The sequence below is a fragment of the Anastrepha ludens genome, chromosome 4 (genome assembly GCF_028408465.1).
Source record: "Anastrepha ludens isolate Willacy chromosome 4, idAnaLude1.1, whole genome shotgun sequence".
NCBI lineage: Eukaryota > Metazoa > Arthropoda > Insecta > Diptera > Tephritidae > Anastrepha > Anastrepha ludens.
The window spans coordinates 34053968-34080058 of record NC_071500.1 but is presented as its reverse complement, the minus strand read 5'-3'; positions in this window follow the sequence as shown (position 1 = coordinate 34080058).

Below are 26091 nucleotides of genomic sequence, written 5' to 3'. Positions count from 1 at the left end.
GCCAAGCACCAAATAAAGAGTGTAAGCATCGATTATATGCATATGTATGCATGCACAAAGTGGCACAAAATTAATCAACCCATCGGAAGATTTATAGGTTTTTCAAATGGCATCGTAGTTCAACTGCATTTAACATTTGTGAACTAGACAAACAAACAATGAAGCTCGAAAAGGTCGAAATAAAGATTTCCTTCAGTCAAAATAAATTTTGGTTTTATATAGTAAAATAGATATTCTAGAACAAAATTGGCCGATTAATTTTGCGCCTCCTTGTTTTGAGCATTAAAAAAATTGTAAGTATCTATAACACTGTGGTACAAAACAAAAAGTTGCAAAAAAACTTTGGATCGGACATGGTGAGGGTTGTAGCTTATGAAAAACTGAATAGAATGGTATGTATTAAATTTTGAATACACCCTCAAAATCTCGTTTTAGAGCCAAAAAACCGTTTTTAGGCATATTCATGTACAAAATACATCGTATCTTTGTCATTTTTTGACGAAATTAAAATTTTTTTTCATTTTCCAGCTAAAAGATTAACCTTTCCAACCGTGAAAGAATTTTTTTATTATCTTTTGAATTCATGGAGATAGAGACCAAAAACTTTCAAAAAATTTGATTGTTTTACTTATTTTTCAACTTTGAGACTAGTTGGTAGCTTTAATTTTATATAAAACATCTATTTTCTCTTACTACATCAAAAGTGTATTTAATTTTGCTTTTAATGACCCCTAATTCAAAAGAATTCGTTAGAAATTATCCAAGGAATTGCGTTTATAAGATTATAGTCACTTTACTAGTTTTACAAGTAATGTGATATTTTTTCTATTCTTACTTCTTCGTATTTTTGTTTTTTGCATTTTATGCACTTTTCTATACTTTTTCCACAAAATTATCAGTGTGTAGAGTTTAATAATATGTTTATCTGATATTATAGAATAATAATAAATTTTCCCTCATACTTACGTATGCGCGGTCAAAAATTTGATTACATAGCAAAACTATTCATATATCGATATAAACTATGAAGTTTCATTTCGTTTTTGGCGTGAAAGAATTGTTTGCTGCTATCTTCAATGTTATAAGGAATCAATAAAACGGAACTGTCATGTCGTTTATGTGCTAAAGATACAAAAAACGTGTGATCAGAAATGATTTGCGAAAATCGAAATAGCTTTTGCTACATTTGCGGCTGGTTTATAGATAAGAAGCATCGTTTAAAATTTGAAAACAATAAAGCAATGGTTCTAGTGTATAATGAAATTTTTAACCGCGCATACGTAACTAGTAAATGGTATGAACCAGAGTATATTTGTGTGGCTTGTTCTTCAAAATTAAAACTAGCAAAATCAAAAAAGAATAACAATCATCTACAACTTTTGAGTCCAATGATATGGAAAAATCAAACTTATCATAAAGAAGAAGATTGCTATTTTTGCCAAACAAATGTTACTGGTCACCATTACAAAACACGTTGTAATATTAAATATGCTGATGTTCTGACCGTAACAAAACCTGTGCCAGTAGCCGTTGACAATTTGCACACAATGCTTGTAAATGATCAATTAAATTGTAATGAAGATCACCAATCTGTAAATATACTAGATTGTGAAGACAGTGATACAGAAAGTGTTCCTTCTACATCACATTCAAAATATACATACATCATTGTCAAAAATATTTTGTGTTATTGAATATTGTTAGATAATTTAATAGATTAAAATGGTTTATGGAATTAATAAATTTTATAGTTTCTATATAACGAAAATATTTATTATTATTCTATAATATCAGATAAACATATTATTAAACTCTACACACTGATAATTTTGTGGAAAAAGTATAGAAAAGTGCATAAAATGCAAAAAACAAAAATACGAAGAAGTAAGAATAGAAAAAATATCACATTACTTGTAAAACTAGTAAAGTGACTATAATCTTATAAACGCAATTCCTTGGATAATTTCTAACGAATTCTTTTGAATTAGGGGTCATTAAAAGCAAAATTAAATACACTTTTGATGTAGTAAGAGAAAATAGATGTTTTATATAAAATTAAAGCTACCAACTAGTCTCAAAGTTGAAAAATAAGTAAAACAATCAAATTTTTTGAAAGTTTTTGGTCTCTATCTCCATGAATTCAAAAGATAATGAAAAAATTCTTTCACGGTTGGAAAGGTTAAACTTTTAGCTGGAAAATGAAAAAAAAATTTTAATTTCGTCAAAAAATGACAAAGATACGATGTATTTTGTACATGAATATGCCTAAAAACGGTTTTTTGGCTCTAAAACGAGATTTTGAGGGTGTATTCAAAATTTAATACATACCATTCTTTTCAGTTTTTCATAAGCTACAACCCTCACCATGTCCGATCCAAAGTTTTTTTGCAACTTTTTTTTTGTACCACAGTGTAATTAATGTGCCCTATGTCCCACTTGGGACTCAAGGAAGTAACGATGATGACAGTTAAGGCTCACAACTTTTGTTATTTTCAGTTCTGTTATCTATTAGGAGAGACACTTAGCTAGAAGAGGTAGATAAGTCTCTTTACTTTTTCGTACAGAAAGGTACTCGAAGAACTGCCAAACCATTTTCCTATTGTTGGATGTTCATCTGACTCGTCAGCACACTATGCGGTCGTAGTTGCCAACGGTTCGGTTTCTAAGAGCTTTTTGCGTGTCCGCTGCGACTTAAGTATATCAATTATTAAGCAATAAGTGAGGTGAATTCTATGCCTGAGATATAATCTATGGTTGGATGAGAGAAATCGATTGACATTGGATATGGTCAAGTCAGAACTTTTTATTCATTTTAATTATCGAATTTTCACAATTTATTGACTTTCTTAAGACTTCTTCGGCACTTTAACTTTTTAATATTACCAAATTTGAATAAGATAAGAATAAATAAGAAAAATTTGCTTTTCCCACAACTTTGAAAAACTGTTAAATGTACAAATTTGAAAATATACCGTGCAAATATTAAAATTTTATAAATGGGTTTCCCGTAAAAGATCAATGGTTTCGTTGCTTGTGTGGCACGTAGCGCCGTCTTATTGAAAATAAACGTTGTTCAGATCAACACCATTCAATTCCGGCCATAAAAAATCGTTAATCATCTCTCGATAGCACAATCCATTCACCGTAACTGTTGCTCCAGCTTCATTTTCGAAAAAGTAAGGTCCAATGACTCCGCCGGACCATAAACCGCACCAAATAGTCACGCGTTGAGAATAGAGAGGCGTTTCAACAATAACTCTTGGATTTTCTGAGCCCCAGATTAGACAATTTTGCTTGTAAACGAAGCCACCGAGGTGGAAATGAGCCTCATCACTCAAAATGATTATTCGATAGAATTCCGTATCAAGTTCATGCATTTCAACGACCCAATCAGTAAAGACACGACTTTGTTGATGATCGGCCGGCTTGAGTTCTTGTGTTAACTGTACTTTATAAGCCTTAAGACCCAAACCATTATGCAAAATTCTGTGTAATGACGTTTGAGGAATGAATAATTCCAAAGAACGACGGACCATCCAGGGTTTTTTTCAACACTTTCGGCTACAACAGCAATATTTTCGGCTGTTCTTGAGCGACGTGCACGGGTTTTATTCTTCACATCACTAACTTGTCACAACAGCTTGAATTTTTTCACCAATTTCTGTATTGCGGTCCGACAAGGTGCTTCACGAAGATCTAACAATGTTCGAGTTTTACGAACCATCTCTGCCAAATTTTCACCATTTTTAAAGTGAATTTTAGTAATTTCAGTGCGTTGTTTATGTATCATTCCATTTTTATTAATGGCGTGGTTTCTACTTGTCAAATATCAAAAAATGACAGCTTCAAAAGTGGCATCTACCGAAATAGCGGACTATTCAAAATAACACCTGTTATTGGAAAACCCTTTAGAGAAGCTTATAGGTTTCATGATGCATGTCGTTCCTAAATTGTAGGTACTTTCTAAACCGAAAGATTTAAAGTAAAATTCTTAATATTTATTAAAATCGTTCGCCTTCTTTTCTTATTGTGTATAACACAAATGCCTGAAATGAGAGCAGACAGGAGACAAATTGTGCTGAATAAGTTGAAAAGGCAAACTAAAATACGGCATTTCTCACCAGACAAAAACTAGAATAAACAACAAAAGAATTGTGTGTACTAGACGTATAAAAATTGTAGTCACGTAAATTTCTAACTACTTTCGGCAGAAGCACTAAATATCTTTCATAACAACAATTTAATATGAAATTGTTCGTATGATAACTGAGTATTTGTTCTTGGAGTCTTTCATTTTTTGGCTGAGGAGGTGTCGATAGCTCTCTGCTACCCTATTACTCTTTGAAATTGCCACAACTACTCTTCCAGATATACTATACATATGTACTTGGATGCATATATGTATGTCCCTAGTATTGTAAAGTCGCTGTATAACATTTTTATGACAACTGAGTTGACTACCCAGAGAAGTATGCGTATGTCAAAGCCGGAAGAGTTGTGTCACGTACACACGCTTACCTGGTGTCGTTGAAACTGTTTGTGGCAGCCACTGTAGATTGCAGGCTAACTACAGATAGTCGGTTGAGCAGGAAGAAAAGGTGGTATACGTGCGTGAGCGTAACCAAAAGTAGTTAATGAGCCGCAATTGAAAGGCAAAGAGACATAAAGTGCAGTCTATTAAAAAATGTAGGCTAGCTTTAAAATAATTATATGTATATATATATAGGGTTTTTCAATAAGGGCGGGTAGATGTTGAAATGGAATAAAATGGTGTTTGCTGTGTGGCACGTAGCGCCGTCCTGCTGGAACCACATGTCGCCTAGGTCCGTATGGTTCAGTATGGGCCTTAAGAAATTGGAAGGGCCACCACGACTACCGAAAAATGGGCGCAATGCGCGCAACGTTTGCGTTAATGAACACTCATTTTGATAATAAAGTTTTATCATTTGAACGTGCTGTTCAATCGTGTAACTTGCCATGATGATTTGGCATAAACTACTGAATAATAAACAAAAGATTTGACAGATGTCACCAAAACAAAATGGCTGCCACAGGGCGCCAAAATCGACCCGCGCCAATTGAAAAACAGAACGATTATTTTCATAAAAAATTTGCACGATTTGCAATCGTTGGTCAAGTGTGTAGCGTTCCATGATGAAATGTATACTAATGAAGTTTACAAATGACAAGCGAAAAATAAAAAATATTGCGTCGTTCGCCCTCCCTATCGGAAAAAATTTGAAGCGCACCTATTAAAAAACGCTGTATATATATATATACTATGTATATAGGAGGGTGGTTGAAATGAAATGAAGACTCCATTTAAAAAAAAAACTGTTTCTTTATTTTTAATATAGTCCTCTGTTAGAAAGATACACTTCTCACAACGCTCCTGCCATTTTTTAACCCCTTCAAAAAATAGGGTTTGTCGATCTCTCCAAAATACGCCTCTGTCGCGGCGCTGATTTCCTCGTTTGGACTTAATTTCTTTCCCCGCGAGTCATTTTTTCATTTAGGGAACAACTTTGGCAGGGAGCCAGATCGGGTGAATACTGGGGTGCGGCAGCAATTCATGCAGTTTGGCGGGGACCACTCCGCCTGGTGCGTTATCGTGGTGAAACAGCACCTTCTTTTTCGCCAAATGCAGCCGTGTCTCCTTGAATTGGGAAAGCGATCCAATAACTCACTGTACTATTGATCAGTGATGTTCCGTTCGCATCCCAAAAAATCGTCGCCATGACCTTTCTGGTCGATGCGATGTCTTATTTGCAGCAGATTCACCGGGAGAACTCGACACCTTGACGCATACATTTTATCGAATCTCGCTTAAATTGCTCCAAATACTGCTTCGAAGTTAACAGCCGCATCTGCTTGTTGTTCTCGTTGAGCAATCACGGCACCCATCGGGCCGACAATTTTTTCATCGCCAACTTATAATGTAAAATACTAATTGCCGTTCCGGTCGACACACCTGTGGCTTCTGTTACTTCGCGCACTTTATTTCATCGATCAGCGAGAATCATGTCGTGGAGTTTTAAAATGATTTCCGCGGTAACCACGTCTGCCTATCGCCCTGGTCGCTTCTCATAAAAAACGGATGTTCGCCCACATTTAAATTTGTTGAACCAATATCTAACTGTGCTCATAGCCATAAGCAGTATCCATCTTTTTCCATCTTAGCGAAAATCACGAAACACGTCTTACTCGAATAGCTGCCAAATCCCAGCTAACCTATCAATCATCGTAAAGTTTGTTTTGCCTTGTTTCATAGATGGCAGCAGACGGTGCTAACACTAACTTCCCTCAGACACGCCCTTTGTCGTCAAACACGGGTACTTATTGAACCACCCTCATATATATTTATTATTCAAGAATTTTGTTGAAGATTTACTCGGCGATCACTAGCTCTCTCGGTTCTGAAATGATGCAAATTAATTTAGGTAATTTCAGTAACTGCTGTATCAATAATCGTCTATCGCCGAACACAAGTAAATATTTTGAAATTACCCTTTATAGGCGTGTCACTGTCGTCATATAAAATTTTGTATTACCAAATCTTTCGCCACGCTTCCTTCTGTTATGACGCCTAACAATTTCTCCAACCATTAAACGCTGAAGCTTTTGAAATTGGCGTTTGTACGCTCCAAACCTAAGTATTCATTTTTCAATTGGTCTCTGTATTTACGTGCCAACCGATCAGAGTTTGTAGTTCAGATGCTCTCGATGTTGGTCTCCCAGAATCTTTTTATGCTCAAAATGCTCGAAAATACCTTAATTAAATTTAATAAAATCTCTAAATCATAAATTCGTTCAACATTTATGCTTATGACAATCCGAATCAAAGTGTATCGTATTTTAAGTATTTACGATGTGTTGGCTTAGCGAAACATGGACAAATTTGCAGAGATATTTGTTGTCGGATTGGAGCAGCGAGGGAAGATTTCTTTAACAAAAGGGACTTTCTTTCCTATAAAAGCCTGAACATGAAAATACGTCTTCCGTACCTCAAATGTTACGTTTGCTCTGCGTAACATAAGGGAGTGGACAGGACTAAGGACTATTGGGTAGTTGATTGAAGCAGCACGAAGCAGAGTCAAATGCATTAATATTATATCTAATATTTTTTAGTTTCATTCAATTTTTTGTTAAATGTTTATTTTTATATAAAAATTTTTTTTAATTTTTTTTTATTATCCTCTTTATTTATTACAATCTTTTAAATATTAACAATATGCAATCTTTGTACAATAAGGATCAATTATGCTCGTTCACCAATGTACGAAAAACCTGATTTTTTATTTTGGTGTTTAATTACACTGTAAATCTTGTAGATAAATTAGTCGGTGTGAGTCGTTTTAATCTTTGTTTGATGCTTCCTGCTACCAAACATAGCTGCAAATTATAGCCTAAAAACGAAATTATGCTAGTGGTAGCACAAAAAAATCCTGCAGGAATGTTTTTCTTTACTAAATAAACATTTAGTGTAAAGATTTTTCTACATTCTTAAAGCGAATAAAATTTTCTTTTCAGAGCTCAATATTTATTTATTTTTCTTTATTTTTTTCTGTTCTGTTTTTCTTGTTTTTAAGGATTCGTTAAACATTTATTCCTTTATTCCAATATTCACTTTAAAGATTTGCAAATTCTCTTCAAAACTTGATAATACCGTAATGACAATAACAACAACTGCACACATTTATTTGATTGCTCACCTGCGGCGTAATTGAATTTTTCATCGTGGCACCATACAGCTTAATACTTGCAACAGCCAAGCAACACGCATTGTTAGAACACAGCGGGTAGTGACGATGGTGGCAGCCAACGATGTTGCACACATAAGCATTACACAGCCAATCACAAATATACACATCCTATCGGGTGCTTTTTTTAGCTGCATGGCGGAGAATGGCAAACTGAGTTATCATTTTTGTTCAGTAAGATTTGCGAAGTCATCACATCAATCGTTTAATGCCAGAGCCCCAGTGTATACAGTGAGCCAAGTAGCCAAAACAAAAAATGGGAAATATATTTGACTATTCATTTGGTGGAAAATGTTCATTAAGTCTCATTAGTTTTATCCCGAATCAAATTACTATGGAAAATTGGAAAAAAATATCAAATTTCGGCCGAGATTACCATCCAGTCTCGGGAAATGCACCAAAAGGGGGAAATTTGATCAAGCCAAAGGCACAATTTTTATATGATCCACAAATTTTGGAAAATGTATTTTTAGAAATTAACGGAAACACGAGTATCAGTAAACAAAAATTATGTGATATTTTATTGGCGTAGCTGTAAAAGGGTTGTTTTTAAAAAGCAGGATTACTTCAAAATGTTGATCAAGTTTTGAAACAAAATAAAGGTTACTATAAATAAAAAACTTTCTAAAATAGTTACGTAAACTACTTAGTTTCACATCATTTATTTTATTTTTCACTTAATTTTTTATATTATATATTATTTGAGAATCTTGTTTGAAATATTATAAGAAGGAGTACTTTCCTTCCTACAGGTTAATGGAAGCAAACTACTAAAATATGTAAATAAAATAAAAATTGGCGCGTATATTTCGGCTAAGATCTTTCTCCTATTTGTGGTGTGCTTCTTGATGTTGCTCAAGAAATCGAGGGATTTACTGTTTTAAGTCGACTCCGAACGGCAAATGGTTTTCATGAGGAACTTTTTCATGGTAGAAATACACTCGGAGGTTTGCCATTGCCTGTCGAGGGGCGACCGCTATTAGAAAATAATGTTTCTTAATTTTGGTATTTCACCGAGATTCGAACATTCGTTCTATCTGAACTCCGAGTGGTAGTCACGCTTCAACCCATTCGGCTACGGCAACGGCCTAAATAACTTGTCAAATAAGCAATATTGTCCATGGCTAGCTCACTGTGTACCTGTGTACGCTTCCAAATTGTGGAATTTTCTTTCAAAAATCAAACCTGTTCAAAAACCAAAGTGTTGAAGAAGACGTGCAAATGTCAATTCCTCCTCGTTCTCAACTTGTTGGCCGTTGTCCTTCCACTAATTGGAAAATCTCACATACGGTTCTCGGCTTACGTGCCGTTTAAGTACAATTCGTGCATGAATTGAAACCAAATGAAAATCGTTTGCCTTGTATGATTGCTGATTGGGCTCATTAAGATTTATTATTCAGATCTATTGAAAAAAGCAATCAAAAATTTAACTGATCCAATGGACCATGCAACTCGTAGCCACAGCGAACACATGCCATATATTATGTTAGAAAAATTAAGTGCCATGACATAATTAACCAGACTTTATTAAAAAAAAACTCATTTCAACAATATTTCTGTTTTGTTTTATCATTTTAAGTTCTCAATATTTTAAAAAAACACCCCATAGTTCATATGGTAGAAAGCAGCAGAAACCATTAAACTGGAGGCTAAACAGGTGATTGTCGCAAAATGAGAAATTTTCCAATATCGTTTAATAATTATGCCTGTGGAGTTTTCGCACTTACCTTCCATAGATTTTTGAACTGAAAAGAAAATGGAATTAGCTAAATATGAAGAGCAATCAGTGGTTGACGATTCTATAAGAAGAGTCTCATATAGCGTGTCGAGCGCGACTTTCTTGTGGGTTTGCTGCCGCTAGCGTGTTCAAGCGCAAACACCATCTAAAATACTTGCCAAACACCGTACAAATTGCATAGCCCAATTTCAATACTTCAATTGCAATAGTTTTCATTTATGCGATTTCTTTGCTCTGTTACCTTATGAAGACATGGCAAAAATGTTTTGCTACTTCGCAATGTCGAAACAATTTGATTAGTTCACGGCATCTATTTATTATAAAATTTAGATAAACATACACAAGAATGAAACGAACGAATCATTTTACGTTGGTCCCTCGGGCCAAGCTAAATTATTAATTTTTCTTGCATTTAAGTGCTTAAAATTTATTTAATAGTTATACACATGAGAAATCGTTTTGTTCAAATCAGGCATGTCCGTTTCTTGATTGTGTTTATGTTGACGGACGAGTTGCTGGTCCGGTGCAACCTACCGCTCGACCATAGAATATGTGATAGAACTCCGCTCTATGCTCTCAACGAAGTGTCTCTAGCAGGTCAATATCTCTGTTACCAGTTATGTAGAAGCTTTATGAAAAAATCCTTTTCAAAATTCACGAGTCAGTCTTTGGAAATAAACGTCTGATTCCCATTCATATCATTCAAGACTCTATCCAATACATTGTCATAAGCATCATAGAAAGCGCTATGAAAAAAAATAAACTATGGTAAATAATTTTGTGTAAGACACCAAACAGGAAACATTTTGGGCTCTCTGCTATATCTCCCACAGCCTAAAATCGGCAAATCAGCAAGTAACTGCAACATTTGGCAAATGATACTGGCATATTACACAGCACATACTCGTATAGTGTTTTCCTTAAAAGCCACTATTTACAAACCAAATTTTACTGTTGCTTCGACAATCAAATACGTCGGCGAGAACAAATATCTGAGCACAACACTTGATGCCTGCTGGAAACCTCACGTCAAGAAAAAACGAGAAGAGCTTGACTTGAAATTAAATAAGCTCTGCATATCATCTCATTGTTTGGAGCTCAAGCCTATCAATCCCCAACAAACTAAACTAAGCATTTACAAACAAACACTAAGACTGGTTTGGACTTACGGTATATAATTCTGGGAATGCGCTAGTCAAAAGTACATACATCACCTCTATCCAACGTCTACAAATATACTAAATATGAAATTTATCAGAGCTCACAAACAGCGATTAAAAAATGATGTCAACAAGGCAGCGTCCAGCTTACTTTGGCTAAATTCTGCTCGAGGGAATTTAAAACGCACAACTGTAGCAGACTTTATGTACAGCAAGAAGCGATTATATTGTATGATTCTTAAAACAAGTTAAATTATCAAATGATGTATTTTTTTAGAGAAAAAATTCGAAAAATTGTATAAGAATCGTTAAGAAATAAAAATAAAATAAAAAATGTCTGATAAACGATTCGAATATGTATTATTATTTATTATTATTATTTATTGTTCGACTTTTTTTGAATACACATTACAACGTACGACAGTGACACTAGGTCGTTTGTCGGAAAAAAAAATCTTACATTTTACATATGTTATTATGGTACTATGTATTGAACTCGTTTAAAATTAATTTTCTATATTCTATACCACCAGTGATGAACTTAAATAAGTTATTATATCCAGAAGGGACAATACCATTTAAAATTTCTATGATTTCATCTCGGTTTAAACTATATTTTCCAAAAAACCTTTGACGAATTATTTTAAGTATCGGGCATTTTCCTAAGAAATGTGTGATATCTTTTAATTCATTTAAGTTACATAAAGTGCAATTTAAATCCCTTTGGCTTCTCAATGCAGGCAATGCTTGCTATACTGGTTTTGCTTGGCTGTGAAATGAGCTGCACTAATTACTTCATTATGTGCAAGAAGTAAGCACTTCCCATGCCGCTAGCCGGTATTTTCAAGAATTTGAATCGTTTTCCAATTATCACTCGCCTATTTGCAAAATTCGTACACACGAATCATTTCGCAAGTAGCACTGTGGCCGATTTCAAGATCTTTACTACTACTCCAACTACAGAGGACTCATAATATTATTTTTGACTATTGCCATGATCTACTAGCCGTAACGAAATGTCTTTATCCTCATCTTCGGCTTCGCTTCTATTGATTGTATTTATTTTTGAGAGATATCGAAACCAAGTAAGCAAAACCAGCCTGCATTGGGCCTGCAGTTTTACAGTTGATTTTGTTGGAAAGAGAAGGAAGTATATACGTTTGATTTTTAATGCGTGGTTCCACCACTTAAAGGTTAAAAAGGTGACAATTGTCTCAAACTTGAAACCTGCAAACTCTCAAGTTGCCCTTCGTGGAAGCGTATTATTAAGTACATACAGATTTGCTCAGTAGACATATGTACGTAAGTGAGCGGAATTGAATAGAAATTGTTTGAGTTTGAAAAGAGGAGCAAACAATTCAGTTTAATTAATGTCGCCCTGTAATTACTTTCTTGTTGTTCAATATTTCGCTTCATTATATTTTCTCTCCCTCGTACTCGTATATTTTCTTCTGGTACCCCACTTTTTTGATACTTTCTAAGCAAAAAGGCAGCCGAGAATTTGGCATTCATGTGCCTACCTAAAACAATACATAAGCGAAAATTTGTAATTAAGTGCCTGCAAAGTAAGCTTAAATATATATAAATATATACATATATATCAGAAAATTTAAATACGTATGTTAGGGCACTCCTAGCAAATTCAGATTCTACATAACATTCTAAGAAAAAAAATCCATTAGCGCAAGTTCTAAAGTCCATTTCGAAGTCCCCACATTAAAAAAAAGTATCTTTAACTAAAACGAAGTTAATAAAAGGATTAACACTAACCAAGCTATTATAAATGCTATTTGGTTTTATACAAATTTATAAAAAATAAATAATTGGCGCGTACACTTCTGTTTGGTTTATTGGCCGAGCTCTTCCTCCTATCTGTGGTGTGCGTCTTGATATCTTTCCACAAATGGACGGACCTAGAAGTTTAAGCCGCCTCCGAACGGCAGATGGTTGTTTTATGAAGGACCTTTTCATCGTAGAAACACACTCGGGGGCTTGCCATTGCCTGCCAAGAGTGACGGCTATTGGAAAACCCATCTTCTATCAATTAACGTTTCATACTCACACTTGGCTTCGAACCCATACACTTCTAGTAAACACGCACCAAACTGCATTCGGCTACGGCGGCCTAATAGCTAAGATCATAGTATTATATCTATCTACGGTCGCACTTTAGCGCAAAAAAAATTAAAAACTTAATGCTTTAGAACTACAGACTTCTTAGGCGAAAAATCATGAAAAATCACCGCCTACAATTAAATCCAAGTCTAGTGAAAGTGACAATGAGCTTCGGAATGTCAAGTTTTGCTTGCGTTAACAGACTCGATGTGCTCTTGAGGTTATATCCGGGCTATATGAGTGTAATAATTTTGCAGTCTGGCATTGTACACCATAGTTCATGAAGTTAGTGCAGCTTATTTCTCTTGATTTTCAATCCAATTGGGGCTGGGGTCAACGTATATATTCGGGTAATCAAGGTGCTCTATGTTATGATGATGATGATGATGACACAAATAAGGTCTAGTGGAAATTGACTCCTGATAATATTCAAAGTGCTGCTGAATTACTTAATCAGCCTAGAGTTGGTATGGTTACGATTATTAATAGAGCTAACACTGCAAACCAAAAATTGAGCTGCGCTCGACTTGAAAATATCGGAACTTACTATGCATCGAACGGTGGCAGACCTTGGCAATGGTAAACACTTGGAAAAGGCTAGCACGAACACATCCGTTTTAGCCAGTTGATCAGGGCCTAGAAAATAAGAATAGACTTTAAGGTAATATAACTTTACCGCAACCGTCATAATGTTGAAGTTATTGAAAGCATTAACGCTTACCTATGTTGCCATAAACTAACATATTCAACCAAGTCTCAAGAATATCAAGGTACTCAACATTATCTCATACGATATCTGACTAACCTAAGTTGAACAAACTCCAAGAATCTTTTCTAGATCCTGAGTTAGATTTAAGTGAGGGTGAAGACAGAAAATTTGCACAAAAATTGATGTTTCATTTTGTCCATTGATCTATAAGTTCTATGTTTCTACCTCTAAATGCTGGAAAACTCAATATAGCGGCTAACTAACCTATAGTGCAAACTACATTGGAAACTCGCACATTTTCTTCCGAAAGTTAATTATATTATATGTATTTATAAAAATTAAAAAATACTCAAAATATTGCAGATTCCATAAAATTTTGATTTGAATTCTTACCGAATTCGCTTAAGTTTGTCTAGTGGGGCTCACTAAAAATGGCTATGTACATTCATCTATGCATGCAATTAAACAGATTCTAATGAATGCACATTTGCTTCTCATTTATGTGTATAAAAATACGTGCATACATACACTCATTCATACGCACGTACATACAATCAAACGAACGTAAATATGTACCTATAAAAAAAAAAAAAAAATAAATAATTGGCGCGTACACTTCTGTTAGGTGTTTGGCCGAGCTCCTCCTCCTATTTGTGGTGTGCGTCTTGATGTTGTTCCACAAATGGAGGGACCTACAGTTTTAAGCCGACTCCGAACGGCAGATATTTTTATGAGGAGCTTTTTCATGGCAGAAATACACTCGGAGGTTTGCCATTGCCTGCCGAGGGGCGACCGCTATTAGAAAAATGTTTTTATTAATTTTGCCTTCACCGAGATTCGAACTAACGACCTCTCGGTGAATTCCGAATGGTAATCACGCACCAACCCATTCGGCTACGGCGGCCGCCAAATATGTACCTATATATTGAAGATATCATGTCTAAGCCATAAACACCACCACTGCTTTTCATGCTCGCAAGCGCTTAGGCAGCCGCCTGTTAATAATTTTCGAAATTAAAATTCAATGCGTGTATATGCACTCAGACGTTAGGATGGCTCAACGTTCAAAGATTTTGAGTTATGCTGTGAAATGAAAATAAATGCGTGGTATGTCTACCTGAACAAAAAGTTCCCGGAATATATTCAGAAAATTCAAAATACTGGCTTATTCCGCAAAAGTGATATTATCACCTTCAAACTACTCCCCATCAACTGCAACGTACTTATGTCAGCGTTTGATCCAGATCTCTAAACATTTCTGGAACTCTATTTTCGGTATAGCCATCAGAGCCGTTTTGGATTGTTCCCTTATTTCCTTTCGGCTACTAAAGCGCATTCCCCATAGTGGTTTTTTGACTCGACCAAATAGAAAACAAACTTGCGGAGCCATATGAAGTGAATTCGTTGGCTGTTGGATGGTATTCGTTTCGCTCTCAATGCGATGGGGCAAAATCCAGAGCTGCTTTCCCACCAATCCTTTTTTTACGAGAACTGTTTCACATAAACGTGGTCATAAGGTCCAAATAATAACTGTCTAATAGACTAACTGTCTAATCGCTGGCAAAAATTCAAGGTATAGAATATTTTTGTAATCCAGAACAACTGTGAGTATCGCTTTCTTATTTGACTGAAAGCGACTAACAAAGTCATTGGCCTTGGTTTATTCGGACCTCTCCACTCAAACGAGGTATACTCGCGTGATGTCTACAATGCGTGTCGTACTCATAAATGCACGTAACCAGTATCACCTCCAGTAATGATGCATTTAATGAATCTAATGTCGGAATCAACCTTCAAAATCATACCTTTGGCGATATCAACGTTGTCACTTCTTCGCATGAAATGCAGGTCCTTTGGGATCGACTTTACCGCAACACGGCGCAACTCCAAATCATTAACTGCAAAATCCTGAACGGATCCATAAGCAATGTTGAAGTCCTCTGTCAGCTATCTGATGGTTAATTCGTGGTTATTGATCAACTTTTCTTTCACTTTATTGATGTTTTCATAAGATCCCAATATCACTGGCCCGTCACTACTTCTCCTCTGAAGTGTTCATGACTCGGCTCTTTTCTGACCGGTTCTTCCTTAACGAGTATCATTCCACATACTGCAAGCCATTGAATGCATTTCTAATGCAAAATTTAATACAAAGTCGTCATTGAAAGTTCAAACAAATCTTCAAAGCTAAAAAATCGAAAACTCGTGTAGAAGTACATTTACTCAAGACGGCCTAACTTCTACAAATATCAAACAATGACAATAAATTTTAAATACTAATGTTAATCACAGATGTGGCAACCTAACATGAAAAGAAAAACAAAACTCAATTGACTGACAGCACAGACTGATAGCGGTTGTTCTGTGCATAGATGACTAGATGTGAAACTCTTTTTCTCGTGAGAGCGCTGAAAAATGTGCATTTTTTATAACATTTTCCAATATTGCCACACCGGTAGAAACATGAATTGGATATTTTGTTAAATAAAAATTGGAAATTTTTAGTTTCCACACCACCATTGAGGTTAGTATTTAGTGTGCGGTTGCCCAATAGTATATTACTCGTAAACACCTACATATGTTAAAAATAAGCACAATCCGTATGAAATATGTACATGAATAAACAAAAAATTTAAAAACTTATGTGCAAATGAAATTATTTAAAACTGAAATACAAAAGTAATTTAATAATAATAAAGTAATGAACGCGAAAAACTTAAGTTATAATTAAAAACATGACATATTGCAATTTTTTTATATAACACAGAAAGTGGGTAACAAAAAAAAAACCCTCAAACAACGAACAGAATAAGTTAAAGCAGATTACGTTTAATTTTTGTAAAATATCTCAAACTAAAATTCAATTCCCTCACCTACTCTTTTCAACCATAAAATATTTACGTATATACAAATTTACAGAAACCAACACACAGTTTTCAATAAAATTACATTATGTGCATAAGACTAATTAAAAGTAGAAGTCGAAAAGGATATAACGAGCTTTGGATTCTACAAACTCACTTCAATTCAAATTATTACATTTCAATTGAATTAATTTTAAGACAAATAATTATAAACATTTCAACACGTCATTTCTCCATTAAGCAAAAACGAACTGTTTTCGTCTGTTATTTTTGGCGCGTTTCTTCTGGCAGTCTGCCATTTCGCCTATCAGCTGTTCAAAATCCCATAATGTGTGAGTGGTGCCAAGTTTTGAAACGTCCTCATGGACGCGCTCTCTCTCAAAATGAATAAGTTTCACATCTAGTTATCTATGGTTCTGTGAACTTTTTGATCAAGTTCGACGAGTGTCGATGCATAACTTTTGAAATATTTAAGACACAGGCAGAAATTAATAATTTTAGTAATAAAAATAATGAATGTTAAGGTCTTGGAATCTTGAAGGCACACAAAGATCTCCGAAGGTTTCCGAAGCTTCCGTCATACATAATTCTTGCTTCTGCTCACTAAAGGGTGATTTTTTAAGAGTTATAGGAAAATTTTTCAAAAAAACACTCGTAAAATTCAGAAAAATGCATGACATTTTTATTTAAATCGATAGTACAGTCCATATATTGTAATTTAATGTTTGAAGATTATTTCATGCAAATATTGACCGCGACTGCGCTTCAAGTGGTCCATTCGCTTCGTCGAATTTTGGCATACTCTTTCCAATGTTTCGCCCGGTATCTCACATATAAATGCTTTAATGTTGTCCTCCAATGCGTTAATTGAAGCAGGCTTGTCTGAATAGACATGAGCTTTAACATAGCCCCACAAAAAATAATCTAAAGGCGTTATATCGCACGATCTGGGTGGCCAATTGACAGGTCCCGAACGTGAAATAAAATGTTCACCGAACTCGCCTCTCAACAAGCCCATTGTTACGCGTGCTGTGTGGCATGTGGCACCATCTTGCTGAAACCACATGTCATGCAAATCAAGCTCAAAAAGTTGGATATCATTTCACGGTAGCGCTCACAATTCACAGTTACGTTACGATTCGCAGCATCTTTGAAGAAGTACGGTCCAACGATACCTCCAGCCCATAAACCGCACCAAACTGTGACCTTTTCTGGATACATTGGTAGCTCTTGCAATTCTTCTGACTGATCTTCGCTCCAAAATTGACAATTCTGCTTATTTACGTACCCATTGATCCAAAAATGAGTTTCGTCACTGAACCCATTTTTTCGATAAAAAAGTGGATCTTCGGCCAACTTACCAAAAGCACATTCACCAAAAATTCTGCGTTGCGTGACGAATCGATAATTCATGGTCATCATTAACATTGGCCGATACAGCAGATATTTTCTTCAGTGCGCACTCTACGAAAGCGTGTTGATCGTTTGATGTCCATGACTTCGATCGGGCTCTTGTGAATAACTTTAGTAATGTTGGCTTATACTTTGCATACCCCCACAAGGTGTAATATCACGCGATCTTAGCGGCCCTTTACTGGTCCGAGGCGAGAGATAAATTGGTGACCGAAACGACGACGCAGTAAATCCATTGTTTCACCCGCTGAGTTACAAGTAGCGCCGTCTTGTTGGAACCAAATGTTGTGGAGACTACGGGCTTCATTTTCCGGCATCAAACTGTCGTTGATCATGGGTTTGTGCGTATAACTTCGCTTCCACTGAATCGAATGTCCCCAAGCATTCACTGGAAGTCAGCTAGAGATGCAACTTCCAACGCACCAACTCATTAAAAAGGTGGCGCCATCAAAAACATTTTTATAGCGCCAGTCTCGTTTATTTTGGACTTCTCCTTGTATGTAAAAGTACGTTTTTATTTCGCGAATGTTTTTGCTACTGAGAGTGTTTTTGCCTTGTACGAGTATGCCTGAAATGGGGGAAACGAGAATACAAATAATGTGCAGGTTGACTTTCCGGGCGAAGCAGCTCTTACGGGTGCCATCTGCTGTAACAGCATTCATGTTGTTAATACTTGCATGTACCTTGCAAGGAAATCTACTTACTCTATCAGCCGCAGACTTCTTCTTTATTTACTTTACCTGTAAGTAAGGCAAACTCACGCCCCGCTCGTGAGCTAACGAACTTTATGCAACGTATCGCCAAGATTATTTCACATAATCTGCTACGATTTTTTCCATCTGGACTTTTTACATGCCCAAAGTATGTGTGCGTCCTTTTTGAAGGATGTGATATTGCAATACCCTGACACTGACATCACCGCCTACTCACAAACCTACTTTCTCCTCACTGCACACTGGATGGGTGCGCAGCAGCAGCATTTCGTTCATTTTGACTCACGTGTGGGCTCATAAAATCTAAGATAAAATCTGGATACCAACACAGCAGGTGCATCATCTTCGATGCCATATGCATATACGCATATACTCCAGGGAAAAATAAATTACTAAGAAAAGAGTAAACTATTTTCAAAACACTATGAATTAATTGAATGTTGCTTTACCAGAAAATATTATATATTTGTGCATACGTACATACATATTTACATGCTTTGTAACAGTGCTTGTATGAAAATTTAGGAATTTATGAATTTTTCTTGTCACATAAACTCGCTCTAAAATTTAAATGCACTGTTTAGCTCGCCCAAAAGTATTTTATATATGCTCCAATATATTCATTCGATTTCAACCACTATAACATAGAAATCACAGTCTGTCTGGCCAACGATTGTCTATTACGACTACTTTTGGAAGCGTAAAATGGTAACCGAATTCTAAGATTCTTTAAGGAAAAAAAATTTATCAAATGAAAAATGTGTACGTGATTTCATATTTATTTATTTATGTAGTTTTTCTCATCTCCCGTGACAATTCTGTTTAAAAAGCACTGTGTGCGACCGCGTGTTGCTCGATGGCGGGCGAGATGTTAAGGAACAATTTTTAGGCGACTTTCTTCTTTTTTTTTTTTTTGCTAAGCTCGTGAGGCACCCCGGCATGCAGGCCCCCAATTTCTGACTGAGAATCGTTATATTATCGCAGTTCATTATTTCCGCCAATTCACGACTAATTTGGCGACCGTTCTCCTTCAAAAGTGATTTGAAACGTTCTTCATCGAATTCAAAATGCCTTCTGCTGCGGGACGTGTCATCGACATTTTTTAACTTTGTAAGCCATTTCCTTGGCGTGGACTAGCTTAAGACACCTTCTCCATACACTCCGCAAATGCGTCGGGCTGCTTCTGCAGCTTTTTGTCCTCGAAAATGTTGACTTTTCACTCCTGGGTATTACATTTCTAAGCCGCAGAACTTACCGTCTGTCAAACAGCAAACAAATTGTTCTAAGCTAAACGAACGGTTTTCAATATCCATGACGTCGCTGCTCGAACCAAAGAATATTTGAGGCTTTCCAAATTTCTGCGAGGTCTTCGATAGGTTATGTTCTCCAATTCTAACCACAAATTGTAGTCCAATGGATTCAGACCTGGACTTCCAGACGGCCATCTTCTGCGGCTATGAACCCAGAAATATTGTGTGTCACTGCTGGGTGGTTTTTGCCTTATGGGCTGGTGTGGAATCTTGCTAGATTTTGTCGTTTTGCTTATTAAAAACTTTTGCAACAGTGACAATTTTCTCATGTGTGAAAATAATATTTTCATGGCCGTTGACCGCGTGCCACCAAGGCAGCTGCTTGCATCTGTTGAGTCTAATTTTCTTCAAGTGCGTTGTCAAAAGATTACCAATTGAACAACGGAAAGCTTTTATGTTGTGAACATCGCTAATTAGTGTTGACATGGATCTCGTCGATACATTCATTTCCCTGGATATGATTTTCTGCTTTCTAAGGGAACGGCTTTTATGCTTCGAACCACGCGAAATCGGCCACTTCTTTTTCTGTCTGTCATTTCAGACGTTTGGGAAAAGTGATTGATCGTGCGGTAATCAAACATTTTCGAAATATCAAGTGTTTTCAGGACTTTTGCCACACTTTTGTGCTGCAATCACTGCAATGCGATTTTCCTTAGATCCCCACTCAATTGTTAACAAGCGAAATTTGCCACGAAACTGAGTATAATTTATATGTAGACAATGCATACGAACAAAAGCAAAAACAACGGAACTTTTTCTACAATTTTTTTCTTGATGTATGCTTTTGTTACAGATTTAGGGCAAGACTAAGTATATGGAAAATGCAGTGTAAAAAATTAATTCAAAAGTGAGTGGAACTCTTAAATGCATCTTGACTTACGTGCCTATAAAGTAGAGATTGCGCAAGAAATGAAGCCAAATAACCATTCTTCGAACCGTGCCAGATATCATGTTCCGAAAATAAATGCCATGATTATACTTTTAATAAAAAAATTCATTCCAACAATATCCTTGTTCTTCATTATCATTTAAGAAGGGCAGCTCTTCTAGATAATGAGTTTTTCAATCATTTTTGATGCTTTCCATTTCAATTCAACCAAGCTATTCGGGACATGTTCTTCGATTTCGATGTAACTCAAATATGCTGCTCTCTGGTCAAAATAATGAGACAAGTATTTTTTTGTTCACCCAAAAAAAATCTTTTTCAAGATTTATCGGCAATTTTGTTGTTTTCTCAAAATCGATTTTTTTTTAATTATATAAGAAAATTTTTTGTTTAAATGCTCATAACTTAGTCAAAAATGAACCGTTTTTAATGATTCTGGGTTAAAAATGGTTGCCATTACTTGCACGAGCGACTTTATGTAGAAACAATTGCAAAAAGGAGTTGAAAAATATTTATTTTTCAAAAAACAAAAAGTACGAAACAGGTGTTTTACTCAAAAATTCATTACTCAAAAGCAACTCATTTTAGCTACTGGGCATTCAGCTCAATTGAAGTTTGAGGTGTCCTCTTGATTTGGAAAAAGTTAAAAAAAAAAAATACACTTTTTGAAGTATTGAATTTCGAAATCTCACTCATGATTATTTTTGATGAAAAATCATCTTCCTCTTGGTGGTGATTAAGGATGGCTTGAGCGTATGTTAGACGCGATTGGCGGTCAGCAGCTAAAAGCTGATGCACCGTCTGGACTTTGTACGGAAACATCTTCAAATCCTGTACCAAAATTCGCTGTAAAGACCGTCGACTGATACCCATTTGCGTGGCACGTCGTCTGGTCGATGTCGACGGAGCTTCCATGACATCCTCGGCTACAGCAGCAATATTCTCTGCAGAACGGCTGCTCCGGGGTCTACCACGCCTGGCAGCATCTCGTGTTGTGCCAGTCTCTTCGAGGCGAGCGGCTAAACGTCGCAGTGTTTCACCAGTAGGCGTTGGTCGGCGAGGAAATCTGCGACGAAATTCACGTTGTGCCAAAGTCACCGACCGATTATTGGTCAAATAAATAGTCAGCAACATTCCGCGTTCTGGAGCAGTGTAGCGTAACATTGTTTATTAACGTGTATTTCGCATGTGTTTGCTACACAAATGTCAGAACAGAACTGACATTCAGGGCCAATCGCAAAATGTATAGCATTTTCTGATAGGAGGATTACTTTAGCGCCACCTGCTACTTTAATGGATTGCAAAAGCAGATCGGCCTATGTTTACATGGCGTATGAGTGATTTTATTTTAGCTGAAATAAAAAGTTTTCAAAATTTGTGCGCCTTCGATATTAAATTAAATCAAATTAGCATAGTTAAAAGTTCTCTGACTAATTTGAAATTAGCATATTTACTGAAGTTCTGATACCGCTCTATGATTTCTCGTGATTTTATCAATATTTTCGGCGATTGCTTTACTACTTAAGGGGCTAGAGGTAGTCCGAGCCCCGAAAAAATGATGATTTTCAATTTTTTTTTGCTAGTCAATTGTGTTTCTTTAGAAAAATAAAGTCATAGCATTAATACATCATGCTTCGACTTGACTTTAGCAAAATTTCAACAAAAAAAAAAAACAAAAAATAATAATTGTAAAAGTTGTAATTGTTGTAATAATAATTGTAATTGACTTCTCCAGAAGTCTCTTGCGGTGATCATCACAAGTCCTTGGAGATTCATTTAAAATCAATCGGACAAGAGGAATTAGTTTTATTAGCAGATAATCTTGTGCCTGATCTAAACTTTTTTTCAAAATTAACAAAATGGCGGCTTCAGGAAATATTTTTCAGACTTTCAAGAATAAGACCGACAATTCATTCTTTAAAAAATCGAAATTTTTCACACAAAAAAAATCCATCGATCAGCCACGAGTTTTTTATGTTTTTCGAAAGCAGTATAAATTTTATTGAAATCTACCAACCAGTTTTTAAGCTACAGTGATCACCAGTTCAAAAAACATAGCTTTGAGAAAAACGCATTTGAAGTTTTTCTATCTGCTCCGGAGGGCCCGAGCGCCCTTTGTTAATTGAACAGTATTTGTCGGATTCACTTCAAAATTTCATATTTCATATTTTTAAGATATTATACTTAAAGAAAATGCAAAAAAATCCGATTTTTGAAAATTTTGACTACCTCTAACCCCTTAAAACCATAGTGTTGACATCAATCCTTTGCTGTGGCTATCCATATTTTACTGGCTCCACAATAGCATACATTTTTTTCTGCTGGTTACTCTGCTGGTTACTTACTTTGGCCTTGCTGTTACTGAAGAATGTATCGAATTTGCTTTATTATATTATATTTATTATTATAGAGTTACTCTATCTCGGTAGGGTTCGCAACTACCGGAGATAACATTTGTCCCGGATATCGGTATGAAGGGACAATCCTCTGTTGTTTTGTGTTAAGAGTGTTGCAAGAGTGTGAAATTTTAATAGATCTGGTTTAGAAAGGACCCTACTATATTACAGGTTTTCAGTATAACAGCTTTTTGTATTTGTGCGTGTGTTTTTTCGTTTATATTTATTGATTTTAGGTTTTGTATGAAAGTGTTGTGTAATATTCCTGTTGCTGAAATAATAAATGGTACTATTTTCACTTCATTTTGTTTCCATATGTTTTTGATTTCTTGCGCAAGGTCTATGTATTTTTAAATTTTTTCTGTATATTTGCTGTGTATATTAACGTCATTAGGGACACTTATTTCTATGAACTGTGAGGTTTTTTCTTTCTTATCTATTATTGTTATATCTGGTCTATTGCATATTATTGTCTTGTCAGTGTATATGGTTCTGTCCCAGTATAGTTTAAAGTCTTCGTTTTCTAGTATGGTTTCAGGTGTATATTCATAATATGGTGCTGTGTCATTGGTTAAGTTGAGAAATGTGGCAATTTCCTTGTGGATGATTTTGGCTACTGTATTGTGTCTTTGTGTGTATTTTGTCCCAGCGAGCATTGGGCATCCCGCTGTTATGTGGTCTATAGCTTCTGTGTATATGTTACATTTACGGCATCTGTCGGATGTGATGGTTGAATCTTTTATTATGTATTTTCTGTAGTTTCTTGTGGCTATGATTTGGTCTTGTTATTATTATTATTTCCCACGCCACTCTCCCCCCCGCATACCGCGCGAGGCGGGGTCCATTTTCACGGAGCACGACGGCAGTTTCGTGCTGCAAGTCGTGTCGGCACTTTTTTTGTGTTATGTTTTGTATTATTTTATTAATATTTATATCAGTGTTTATTTACTTATGTCAATGTTTTTCTAATAATGTTGCATGTTTTTAAAATGACTGCTTTTTGTATCTTATGATGTATAATTGGGTTGATGTTGAGTTCTTTTAAGTTTTTAATAAATGTTTTGTGGAGTATTCCAGTTGCTGAAATCACAAATGGAATTGTTTTTACAGTTTTTTGTTTCCATATTCGTTTTATTTCTTGCGTTAGTTCACTATATTTTTCAATTTTTTCTACATATTTTCTGTGTATGTTGGTATCATTTGGGGTGCTGATTTCTATGAAGTATGTTATTTTGTTTATTTTATTTATTAAAGTAATATCCGGTCTATTGCTTATTACAGTTTTATCGGTGTGTATTGTAGTGTCCCAGTATAGGGTATGTTCTTCATTGTCTAAGATGTTTGAAGGGATATATTTGTAATATGGATCTTTGTTTTCTTGTAAATGTTGTTTATTGGCTATTTCTTGATGTATTATTTTTGCAACTATGTTGTGTCTAAGTGTATATTCTGTGCCTGCTAAAATTTGACATCCTGCGGTTATGTGGTCTATTGTTTCTGGGTGTATTTGGCATCTTCGACATTTGTCGTTAGTTATACTTGGATCTTTGATTATGTATTTTTGATAGTTTTTGGTGAGAATTACTTGGTCTTGAACGGCAATTATAAACCCTTCCGTTTCAGGATGAAGCTCTCCTCTCTGAAGCCAAGTGTAGCTATTCATTTTGTCAATATTTGGGTCTTCCATAAGATGTAAGTGTTTTCCGTGTAACTGTTTCTGTGCCCAAATAGTTTTCTTTTCGTCAACAGTTGTTTGGGTGATTGTTATTTCAGTGTTTTGTAGGTTTAGTGGGGTGTAGTGCTTATCTGCAAGGACTATTGCTTTGTGTAGATCAGATGTGTGGGTGTGGAAAAATTGTCTTAATGTTGAGATTTGGCTATTGTGGAGGTTTTGGATATCAATAAATCCTCTTCCTCCTTGTAGTCTTGGTATTGTAAGTGTTTGTGTGCATGAGTTGGGGTGAAGTTTTCTATGTTTGGTAAGTTGTCTTCTCGTTGTTCTTTCCAGGTTGTCAATATCAGTTTTGGTCCAGTTTATTATTCCAAAGGAGTAAGTGAGTATTGGTATGGCATAGGTGTTGATTGCTTTACAGAGGTTTTTGGAATTTAGTTGTGTTTTAAGTATCTGGTTAAGGCGTTTTTTGTATTGCAGTGAAAGGTGGTTTTAAATAGAGGTGTGGTCTATTTTTGTACTTTGTTGGAATCCAAGATACTTGTACGTTTCATGTTCTTCCATGTTTTCAAGGATTTGATCGTTTAACGTTTCAGTCAGTGTGTCAGTCCATTTTCCTTTCTCTATGTGTTGTGCTTTACATTTACTGATGCCAAAACTCACTTTTATATCGTTTGTTATTTTTAAAAGTGCTTTTAGGTGTGTTTGTGTGGAGGCGTATAATTTGATGTCGTCCATGTATAGAAGGTGGTTTATCGTGTGTTTTGTAGTCTTTTCGTGTATTATATTGTATCCATATCTTGTGTTGTTGAGGGTGTTGGAAAGAGGCTTCAGACAGAGACAAAACCAAAGAGCACTTAGAGAGTCACCTTGGAAGATTCCTTTTTTTATGTCTATTTGTTCTGTTGTTATTGTTTCTGAAGATGTTATTAGATTTATTTGTGTTTTCCATTTATTCATTGTGTTTTGTAGAAAGTTTATTAGTTTTGGGTGTATTTTGTATATTTGAAGCACTTTGATTAACCAGCTATGTGGCACGGAGTCGAAAGCTTTCTGGAAGTCTATGTAGCATGAATGTAGGTTCCGTTGTTTTGATGTGGCTTGTTTCATAATTGTTGTGTCAATTATAAGTTGCTCCTTGCAGCCCTGACTGTTTTTTTTGCATCCTTTTTGTTCATCAGTTATGACGTTTTGTTGTGTTAGATGAGTTTCTATTTTCGAGGAAATTGTGGAGGTGATTATTTTATATAGTGTAGGTAGGCATGTTATTGGTCTATAGTTGGACGGGTTGGTAGTTTCATTATTTTTTGGTTTGATGTATGTTTTGCCTATTGTGAGAAATTCTGGTAGGGTTT